Source organism: Pelodiscus sinensis, chromosome 16 (genome assembly GCF_052426305.1).
Source record: "Pelodiscus sinensis isolate ZL-2025 chromosome 16, ASM5242630v1, whole genome shotgun sequence".
Lineage (NCBI taxonomy): Eukaryota > Metazoa > Chordata > Testudines > Trionychidae > Pelodiscus > Pelodiscus sinensis.
This window is the reverse complement of record NC_143067.1, coordinates 18,699,287-18,710,973: the sequence shown is the minus strand read 5'-3', so window position 1 is coordinate 18,710,973 and position 11,687 is coordinate 18,699,287. Positions and strand designations below refer to the sequence as shown.

Sequence of the window (11,687 nt, the reverse complement as noted above, 5' to 3'; positions counted from 1 at the left end):
AACCAGTTTACTACCCCATTCATTGCATGCTGCCCACCTGAAGCAGCACATAAGGATCCCCACAAGGCTTTGCCACTCTCAGTCACAAGCAGGGGATGCACTAGTAATTTTGGGAGCACATCGGAGCCCCCGCAGGCAGTCAAGGAGCTCAGGAGCTCTGTGGGCAGATACAGGAGGCTGGACTGGAAGAGGTCTGGGGAAATGAGGAAAGCTGGTTTGGAGGCAGGGTGGGAGGAGAATAAAAGGATTCAGGAGAAGCAGCTAGCCATCCCAGGACGTGGCTCACTTTGATGTGCTGGTTGCAGGAAGCAATTTATTCTCTTTGGCTTTTCATTCACTGTATTATTGGGGAAAATGAGGAGTGTTCCTGGGAAGGTCTTTATTGTGGCAGAGTTTTGAGGGCTCTGGCTCGATCACTGACATATGCTATTTCAGTCCTCAGTGTTTCCACTCTGAACTAATTCCCTGAGCTGCCCTCTGCTCCCCAGCAGGGAATTGTACATATTTTCCATGCAGTGTGTTTAAGCGATTTAGCACATTTGGATGCCTCTGCTTAGCACTGCAGATGATGGAGGGATTCAGGTGAGGATTGGGAGTATGGGAAGTAACTATCACAGCTGAGCCATGATTAAAACAAGTCTAATCACATCTCTCTTTTCAGGACCACCAAATTCGCCATGTGTTCATCGCCAAAAATAAGGGAAAATGGAAGAGTGGGAAGATGCCGTGTGACGGGGCACTCCACTCACTGCTACAATGGAGCCTCTTTCTGGTCACTATGGGGAATAGCTCATAAAGTCATCACCCCTTCCCACATGGTGTCTCTACTTTTCTTGCTTCACGAGCAGCAGCCCCTTTTTGTCACTTGGCCCTCCAGCCAGGTCACTGTTTACATTAGTCCTCTTACAGGGTACCAGAGTCCTCCCACTCACTGCTGCATAGTGCCATCCCCTTCGTGGCTGGCAGGGGAACCCCAGTGCACCCTCTAGTTCAGATTTAGTTCAGGGACCTTCTACCCAGCAATCAAGGTCTGTTTCCTCCTGAACCTTACTGCTTTCCCCATAGCCCTTACCTTATTCTCTGGCACTCCTCACACCACCCCCAGGTCTGCCAGTTTCATCACTCCCTCCTCCTAGAAAGCAACTGCAGGCTACATGTCTTTTTAGAGTCCAAACACTCCTTCCTTCTCCAAGAAAGTCAATTTCCAATATCCTGCCTTTATAGTCCCATCCCAGGTCTTCCCCGTTACCTGGGCCCCCTCATGCAGTCCAGGGATTACTTAGCCACCTGATTCCCCTCTGCTGTGGCCTGTAGGGTTAATTAGCCCCCTTCTTAATCTACATTAACTCTTTCAGGGCAAGTATAGGATGAACACCCCATCACATTTCAGCAAAGCTATGTTCAGCAGAAACTTCGTTATCTAGATCTGAAAATTGTACGCACAGGATCTGAACATACAACACATTTCAAACAGTGAGCCATCAACCAAAATGACTGTAGAATTGCCAGGGGGGATTAAATCTTGTTAGCTCCCCAGTCTGGTTGGCCCATGACTCCTCTTTGGAGATTTAAAAACCTGCTGCCAGTTCTTGTTAAATGTTTATCCTGCTCCCGGCATGAAGAAGGGCAGGAAAAATCATGCGCACTATGGCACTGTAGGGGTTGAAACTATTTTTTTTTTAAATTACTTTACATTAAATAAACAAACTTTCTGAAGTGATGCCATTTTTTGGCAAAGAATGTAAATCTGTGTCTAATGGCTCCCATATGCTCCCTACTTACAATGGGAACATGCCCATGAATGGTAAAATGCTGGTTAGGCATGAGGACTCATGACTGAGTTTCACCAGCAAGTATATTACATGCTGATAATCATAACCTGTTTAACTGGAGAGGACAGTGATACCCTCACTTAGGGTATGTCTAGACTACATGGCTCTGTCGATGGAGCCATGTAGATGAGTTTACTAGGTATAGGAAAATGAAGCAGAGATTTAAATAATCGCTGCTTCATTTACATCAAAATGGCCGCCACGCTGTGCCGATCAGCTGTTTGGCGGCACAGCAGGGCAGTCTGGATGTGCCGCGGTCGACAAGGGAAGCCTTTGTCGACCGCTCCGGTAAACCTCATTTCACGAGGCATACCAGAGCGGTCGAAAGTTTGTCGACCGTGGAGCGTCCAGCCTGCCCTGCTGTGCCACCAAACAGCTGATCAGCACAGCACGGCAGCCATTTTGATGTAAATGAAGCGGTGATTATTTAAATCGCCGCTTCATTTTCTTATGCCTAGTAAACTCATCTACATGGCTCTGTCAACAGAGCCATGTAGTCCAGACATACCCTTTGAGACAGGATTCTTTTAAAACAGGGTTAGGGAACTGCTGGGCTGTGGGCCGCACATGCTTTGTCAGGGTTAGCCACTGGTGGGCCGCCAGACACTTTGCTCACCTGAGTGTCCACAGACACGGCTGCTTGCAGCTCCCAGTGGCTGTGGTTCACTGTTCCCAGCCAATGGGCGCTGCGGGAAGTGGTGTCCCAGCCTGCACCACTTTCTGCAGCTCCCTTTGGCTGGGAATGGCGAATGATGGCCACTAGAAGCTGCAGGGCTCTGTGCCTGCAGACACTCAAGTAGACAAAGCATTTGTTGACAAACCGCCACCAGTTTTAAAAGTAAGGCACCCTCTTGTAAAAGGCATGTTCTCATCTAACTCCTCATGCTTTGCCCCATGGCTGCCTCACTTTCTACCTTCTCGCTCTCAGGGCATACTGACACTGTGGTCACGGAGTGTGTTAATCTAGCTAGCAAGGTACCCTTGGCAGAGAAGCCATGGCAGCACAGCCTACCTGCACAAATATTTACCCAGGGACCAAGCAGGCTTTGTACAGTCTGTGCTGAAGTCCATGTTCGTGGGGCTCCCTGCTATCAGGATCTGAGCTTGCTAGATTGTTAGCCTGGGTATATCTACAAAGGGCTGCAACCACTCCCCTCCCTCCCAAGATTGCCGTGTAGAAAAACCATCAGTGCTTTGACCCGTATTCAGGAAAGATGAGGTTGGATGAGGATGAGATGTGGGTTTTTGCTCATATATGTTAGAGCTTTTCAATAATGAATCTAAGTGTTGCCTTTATTAAACCCAGGTGCTCTGAACTCTTTAAAGTGCAAGTAATCCTACAGCAGGAGAGCTCAGCTTTTAATAGCCAAAGGGGTGCAGGGAACTCAGGCAATCCCCTGCTTCCAAGCTACAATGAAATCACTTAAGAGTGCTCACTGCCCCCCCACCCCAGCTCAGAGGAACAGGGTTTTTAGGGTGATTTTTGCCATTGCTATTTAAGGTTGTAACCCAGAATGTTTGAGAACAGTCTCATACACAATATTTCAGCATGTACAGGAGCAGGCAGTGTGGTCCAGCAGCTAGGGTGCTGACCTGGAGCTTCAAGCAAGATTATTCCCCGCTCTGCCAGTGTCTCACTCACTGGCCTTGGGCCACTCTGCTCCTTGGTTTCCCTCTCTGTGCAATAGGGGAGAACAGTTCTTGGCTCCTTTGGCGATCAGCAGATGAGAAGCACCATGTGCAAGTATGACGATTAGTAGCTGGAAGCTGGGAGAGACAGAGCTTGGCAGAACTGTTCAGAGCCTGAAAAACGGTGGGCTCCAGGGAGAGAGGCAAGTTTTGGGGGAATTGTGTTTTTCCTAAATCACCCCTCTCTCTAGAAGGCATATAAGTAAGAAGATAGAAGGCACATGGGAGGGAGGGGAGCAAGGAAGACTTTGCCTGTATAGAGCAGATCAGCTAGAAGAGAGACTCTGAACTTCCTTTATTTGACCTACTAACTTTCATAAGCAGCTTGAAGCAACTCTAAAACCTCCCCTCTCGACAGGCTTAGGGGCCATGTAGCCCACCCTGAGTGCTAGCACTTGAAACCAATTCAAAGTGATTTCGGAAGTCACTCCCGCCGGAGGGGGCACGGGCAGGAAGAGAGCTATTAACTGTAGGGGGGAGGAAGCAGGGGGATTGGAATGAGAGCTTTTGGAGGCAAGGCAGGAACGTGAGCAGGATGCAGTTGTCATAAAACAAGCTGACAAGTGTGTGTCAGTCACACAGGGGATGGACGCGACATAGCATGTGCTGTCTCCCCACCCCCACTGATCGGCTTGCGGCTACAGTGAGCCAGAGGCGGACATAGCCTTCTTTCTAATTGTTCTTTGGTTTTACCTTGGGGCTGGAAAGCGCCTGATTCTGTAGCTGGCAAAGGGGAGTGAACATCTTCCATGGCTTTTGTGAGAGCTTCCTGATAGCAAGGGCGGGTGTGTGGGGGAGGGAGAGGGAGGAGTAAGATGATTCCAAGGTTAGATCAATCACAGAAACTTTTTCATTTCCATTCCTCCCACCTTTGCCACCACCTGGCTGCCAAGTGGCCTCCCAGCTGTTGTTCCATGCTAACTTTCCTGTTAGCCAGGTTATGACAGGGCCAAGGGGTTGCAAAGGGCAGCCGGGATTGAGGGTGCATCTCCTCCTTCCCAGTTCTTGCACTGACCAGCCAGGCAATAGTGTGCCCCAGGCCACAATGACCCCTGTGTCTCAAATTCAGAGCTCCTCTTCTGACAACACTCCACTTCTGTGCATTATTCAAATACAGAGCCCCCAAAGCCCATGGGGGAACTGTTTTCTCCATTCGGTACATGCAGCATCCACTAACACTAAGGCCATATCCTGTACATGTGAACATTAAGAGGGGAATGGATGCCTTATAAGGCAGCAATTTGTCTTTCTAGATGCCACAGAGGAATTGCTCAGTCACTTTTTCCATAGAGAGGCAAAAGAGGTTAAATTCATCCTCACATTAACTTGGTTTACTTGAGTGGAAGTAACACATCTCTTAGCAGGGAGAATTGCATCGTCGGGCTGAAAGACAAACAACCCACAGGGAAACCGATTGCTTCCCGGTTACAATTCTTTAGCCTGGCTGTGATGAAGAGAACACAGCTGTAGTAGGGTCTGCTGGATTTACACGTCTTTATTTCTGTTTTGCATTCCGTTTTCAAGCAGGCCGTGGCAAAACCAAGTTTTGGGAATGCCTTTTACGCACAATGTAACAATATGCTGGCTGACCAAGCTAACTACTAGGAGCTTTGTTCAGGCTGTGGTGTGGCTTGTCAGACACCTGTTTTCTGCTTGTTGTACATATAATCCGAGCCCCTTAAAAGTAGGTCATTATTATATAGAAATGGATTTTTTTGTTTCTGTTTGTAAAAGATCAGGTTCAGTGCCAGTAAGTAATCAAAACATCCAGAAGGGGGCAGTGCTGAGGCAGAGCTGAGGTCTGGAAGAAGCAGCTTATTTTCGGTATTGTCGTATTTACCCTCTCAATAAGAAAAAGGTCTCGGGACTTAGTCCAGAAGAGGGTGCTGCCTACCTCCAAGATGCAACATCAGGACCAAGTTTATACTGTAAAGTTTAACACCTGCATTGAGGCTGCTGACTTCCTTCTCTGCACCCTCTTTATTCATCAGAGTTCCAAAAGGAAACACATCCCTCTCCCATGCAAACAGGAAATCCACTAAGCAAATCTGATCAAAGGAAGCAAAACAGCCAGAAATACATTCCAATATGATTTAGATAACAAGAAGCAGGCAAACTGGACTGGAAAGGGAAACCAAACATCCATCCATTCATCTTTGCTGTAGCATCATAAAGCTCTGATGCCAACAGGTACAAACCAAAAACAAGAGGACATGTGCCTGCATCCAAATTGCAAATGGAATAAGAAAGGGAGCTTGAAGGAAAACTGGAAATAGAGAATGAAGTATGAACAGATGTTTTAGCTGTAAAGCCTTCACTGGGAGAGATCAATGGGATGTGTGGAAGAATGGGCAATGGGGGAGGAGGAGATGAGTATCACTTGGCACTGAAAGGGAGACAATAAAGAATACTTCAGGGGACAGGAAATGAGATGTGTCAATACAATGGTGTAGTCATAAGCATTCTGTAGAGGAGTTTGACATTTTGCTGAACTACACGTTCATCCAACCCCTTCCCCACTGGCTGATCACAACCCCATAGCTGGGTATGTTTCACTTAATAGGCTACTTCTGTTACCAGCCATTCAGGGATTTTTGATGACGTGCATACACATTTTCTAGCTACCCAACTGAGGCATATAGTAAAACACATACACACACACACCTCATTCCAGCTGTGGAATGGGGACACTGTCTTTTCCGATGATTCTCTGCTGTTCAACACCATGAATTCCTGGCTACAGCTCTCTTTGCTCATAAAATTAAGGCCATCAATATCATGACAAAAGCCTAGGCTACACTTATTGGAGGCAGCTGGCCATCCTGCCCAAAGCCCACCCCTAAGCCAGAAGCTCTATCCAGAGAGATTGTCGGATGTTTGCTAGGGAGAATGAAGAATCGAAAGGCAAAAGGCAAGGTATGCATGTGCCGGGAAAGAGGGTGGGGGGCTCCTAAACATCTGGCAAGAATTCTTCCCACAGACTCTGAAAGCCTTTTCCTCCTCTTTAGCTCTAGAAAGCTGCCTAGCTCAACTCAGAGAGGGCACTTCCCTCTCTCCCCCAAAACAAATGAGGGCAAAAAAGCCCAAAATAAGTCAGTTGTTTAGTTTTGGGAGACAGTGGAAACCTAAGCAAAAGGAAAGTTTGGGTTGCTGTTGTTTTTCTGTGGTTGGCATTTTGGAAACCCTGCAGGAGGACACACACAGGGAGAGACCATAGGGATCCCAGTTGGTGGGACTGAGCCGGGGAGCAGAAGGTCAGTTCTAATAGCACAGTAGTTTGTGGTCAGTAAACCAGGTCACCAAGACATCTGGCTGCTGAGCATTTCCTGCAAGGATCACTATATGTTAAGCTGTTGAAAATGAATGCAAATCACTTTATGAGAGGCTAGAATTCTTGGAGTAAGGAAGATGGGCGCCAGGACTCCTTTCAGGTTCTGCTACTAACCTCCTGGGTGGCCTTTGAGAAAGTCACTTAGGGCCAAATCAACCAAAGTAAGGTGTCTCAATTCCCTCAAGGATCTGGGCCTTTGGGCCTGATTCTTAACGGTGGTCAGATTTCACAGCTCTCCTTGTCTTTAATGGGAGGCAGGGTATTAAGTATCAGTGTTCCCTGTAAGCTGGGCACTTGTGCAGCCACTCAGAAGAGACTGCAATGCTGCCTAGCTGATTAGCAGAGCACCCAGAACCTAAGTTTGGTGTTTCTTTGGTGGTGCACATTCGCAGTGCCAGGAACCTGGTGGCTTCATTCTTGGTTTCCCCACCTGCCCACTGGAGCAACCCCTATTTAATAACCTCACAAGTGACTTTTGAGACTGAGTTGCATTTTTAGAAACATGTTTTGCTCCTTGGACGAAAGGTAACCAAGCCTATTCAAATGATCAACAATTGTTAATCATGACTATTGTCATGCAAAAAAGTAGGCTGGGATTTGGAGTTTTTTGCAGAGAGATAGTTTGCAGGAAAAAATTTCCATTCATTTCAAGTGGGCCGTCTATATCGGTGGAGGGCAGGGCTGGACTAAGGGGTGGGCAAGCCACGCAGCTGCCCGGGGTGCCAATCGATGGGGGGCGCCTGATGGCAGCTGTAAGGGGCGTACGGCACCCCTTATAGATGCCATCAGGCACTGTGCACCTGGCTCACGCAGTGCCCAGCTCACGCAGCGCCAGCCCCACCCATCCCCGTGGCGCCGGCCCCCCATCCCTGCTGCCCCCCCCATCCCCGTGGCGCCGGCCAACAGCGCCCTTCCCCCCACAGTCACGGGGCCCTGCACGGCCAGGCACAGCAGCCGGGCCGGGCAGCGCATGCACCGTGCGCCCCGGGGGCAGGCCTGCACATGCATCGTGCGCCACAGGGGCGGGCCCGTGCTCCCTAGGGGGGGCGGGCCCACGCATGTGCTGTGCGCCCGGGGGCGGTGCTGCGTGCTTGGGCCCAGGGCGCCAAAATGGCTCGGGCCGGCCTTGGTGGGGAGGCAGGCTCTGTATCTGGAATGAATACATACTTCTAGGAATCAACAAGACCCTTGCTGAGAAAAATGCCCAGCCTATCGCTCATACCTACAGCTCATCACCTTTCCCTTGATACCCATAAGAGCACAGCATCCCCTCTGAAAACCAGGCCCTTCAGCTGCACAGCTGCATACTTGCAGCCTGCTTCAGATTCATCCCTGGGAGCTAGTGCTGGTCAGTTCCTCTCCAAGTGAGACTCCTCCCAAGACCTGGCTTTCCAGGGTTCATTCCACTTCCATCATCACATCGCTGCATTTCTGCTCAGCCTCCCTAGAGCACTCTTCACGTAGTTTCCCTCCATTGTGAAAGGGACGCATCAGGCTTTCCATTACCTTGAAAGGACCCTGTAAAAGAGCTATGTGCGCACCAGATCATCCTGCTGCTGGTAAGGAGTTCACAGCTCTCTTGTTTGATACTGTGCCTCAAACGCCCATGCTTTTCTAAAATATTTACATTCAAGAACATTTGATATCCGGTAGTCAAAAATCCAGCCGGAGCATCTCAGAACAGTGGCTAAAGAAAGGCTGATTGCAGGGGGTCTGCTTCCCTGCCCTAGCTCTATCCATCTACCTCAGCATGATCAACACACCCCGGGAAGTTTTGGGATCTGTGTGCACTGGAATGGGTTTAAGAACAGCAAATACATGTCCCAGGATTTGAAGCCAGGACTCCTGACACAAGAGGCCAGTAAGCTGGACAACTGTAGGAGCAAGCTGTTGGGCTAAATGCAGAGATGATAGCGTGAGCTACATATCAGCAGGAGGAGGGCATGAGGGAGTCTAATTTACAAGCTGAAGGTCATGATGAGGAGGGCGTTAGAGGCTGTGTTGCCTCTGTTAACTTATCTCTTAATATACCCTCTTCAGGCTCCAGGACACCTAAGTTAGGACTTCCTTAGACAACCCCACCCCAGCTGTAGACACACACATGCACCACAATAGCACATTCCGTCTGATATCATGGGACTGGACATTCCAGATGCAAATTCCCTCTGTGTGGAGCTCACAAAAATAAAATATTAAACTAAGTACACCAAAGACTGTGGGGCTACGTCTACACTGGCCCCTTCTTCAGAAGGGGCATGCTAATTTTGAACTTGGGAATAGGGAAATCCACGGGGGATTTAAATATCCCCCGCGGGATTTAAATAAACATGGCCACCGCTTTTTTTCCGGCTTGGGGAAAAGCCGGAAAAAAGCATCTAGACTGGCGCGATCCTCCGGAATAAAGCCCTTTTCCGGAGGATCTCTTATTCCTACTTCAAAGTAGGAATAAGAGCCCTTTTCCGGAGGATCGCGCCAGTCTAGACGCTTTTTTCCGGCTTTTCCCCAAGCCGGAAAAAAAGCGGCGGCCATGTTTATTTAAATCCCGCGGGGGATATTTAAATCCCCTGCGGATTTCCCTATTCCCAAGTTCAAAATTAGCATGCCCCTTCCGAAGAAGGGGCCAGTGTAGACGTAGCCCGGTGGTTTTGTGTCTTTGCTCGCTCTAGAAGTTTGTCTCCACTGTACTATTTCTAAGCACATGCACACATTTGTTCTGGCTAGCGGGGATATCTTTGGCAACTCTGCCGGCCACTTCATGTTCAGATGTGCATCCCAGTTCCTGGCTTTAAGTCCCAAAAGAGGAAGAAAGGAAGGAGGAGTCTGCTAATAGCCATTACACTCCTCCAAAAACACTCAGCGCTCAACATCAGGAAGCAAAGGCTTAAATGTCACTATAATCCCAATGGAAAGAGATGGTCCCTTTTAATGGGTTTACCTGCTTAATGCTCCATGACTACTTCTGGCTCTCACTGGTTTTCATTTTTTTGCTAACACTGGTTGTTGCAGGAAATTCTGCTTCCTACATTAGGTGCTTGTCTGCAACGAAACATACAAATAGGTTTGTCACATTGAATTCCCAGACTTTACGTGGTGGAATTTCCAGGATATGAATCTTCTGTCATTCACGTCCTTCATCTCCATGTGAATGCAGTTGTATTGTTACCCAAGGAGCAAAAAGCCTTCCTGTTCCTCCCCATATATCATCCCTCGCCCCTTCCTAGGGTCCCTCTGTTGTTGTCAACATAAAACAATGTAGTGAAACTGAATCCTGTTTCTTGCACTCAGGTGGCTTCTTCTTACAGCTCTTCAAGGGCCTGATCCAAAGTCTGCTGATGTCAGTAGCCTCCCATTGCCTTCAGTGCTTGGGATCAGGATGTGAGCAGTGTTTTCTGCAAGTTGAATGCTTATGCGGACACCCACGAGAGTCAGGTGCCAACCCGTTGATTAACAGAGCATCAACAGCACCCACAGCTGGCAGTATGTGTTTCTACTGGTTGTGTATATCCACTTGTGTCTCAGTGCACATAGCACAATTTATTCCGCACATGGATAAAAAATTGGAGAGAACATTGGATGTGAATGAGCAAGTTGCATCAGGGTAATAGGGCCTCTAGATGAATGCTGAATATGATTAGAAAAAGCTTGTGACTCTCTGCTCCAAATAAGTGATTTACTTGCACAAATTTACATTCCAGGAATAAGAAACGTGCGTTTCCTTGAACTCTGGGGAATAGAGAAGGCAGGCAGACAGGGGGAATCAAACATCCACAGATCCCAAAAAAACCAAACCAAATCCAACCCTCTGAATTGTAACTCATAAATAAAACTGAATGTTAGATTCAAAGCAAATTAGCAAACACTGAACTAAGGCAGGAAAAGGAGCTCTGTTAAATCACTCTGAGCCAGAACACCGCTCTCAGCCAGGACTCTGGCTCCCAGTGGAAGCTGTCAGGATTCAGCACCACTTTTCTTCCAGGTTTTGCTTAGGAAGCAGTACTCCCACACCACAGCGTTTTATATTTCAGACGTATCCTTGGCCTCTCGGGTACCCCAGCAATAGGCTTCTCCTCCAATCTTCCCTTCCTAAACCACTTGAATCTCATTTATCCTGCAGCTGATTTTCTTTTTCCCTGAGACGCTAACAATTTCTGTGGATCCATCTGGATGTTATTACAAAAATGTCTTGGGTCCACTGAGGCTGTTGGCAGCAGGCTCCTGCTTTGCTTCCTCTGTCCTCGATGCCTGAGGCTGAGAAGTTGACTTTCACAAGGGGTTTGGAACAGAGGCTTAGGAAAAAGAAACAGTCTGTATTTTTCAGGTGTTGAGGCCTCATGGGTTGTGTTCCAGGTCCATTCCAAACTCCCATCTGGCTGTGCTGGGCCTGCGTTCACTCAGGGCATTCTACATGGCAGCTGGGAGCAACCTGTCCACCCCAGTTAGACAGTCTTGCCCCAGCAGGGCTTCAGCTAACACACTAAAAATGGCCACATGGATGTTGCAGCTCAAGCTATCAAGTCCACCTAACCCCCAAGACTTCAGAGCCCAATCTACAATGTCCTCACTTCTGTTCTTAGCACACTGTTGGAAGCCCCGATAACACGAGTCTCTCTACCAAAGCTGGGAGGCTCACTTCCCGCTGCAGTGTAAACATAATCAAAAGGGCCCAGGATAGATCCTAGGCATGAGTTTAAACCCCACTCAGGGGGCAAACATCTGCCCTTATGTGAATGTTACCACTACAGGAGAACTATTCATCATCCTTGATGGGCAACTGAGCTACAGCATCACATCCATTAATTGTTATGAATAAATAATAATAGTTCTTTGCCCTGCCC

At 48.3% G+C, this 11,687-nt stretch overlaps 1 long non-coding RNA gene across 2 annotated transcripts in view; it reads right to left on the bottom strand.

Moving 5' to 3' along the window:
* Positions 1-9,429: 9,429 nt before the first annotated feature.
* LOC102452409 (uncharacterized) overlaps positions 9,430-11,687 on the bottom strand; it is a 125,691-nt gene continuing 123,433 nt past the window's right edge. Inside the window, exon 6 of one of the 2 annotated variants that reach the window (XR_016346952.1) lies at positions 9,430-9,888. This is a non-coding gene — a long non-coding RNA (uncharacterized LOC102452409). The remainder of the gene's footprint in view (positions 9,889-11,687) is intronic. The other variant, XR_012896346.2, reaches the window with a different exon arrangement.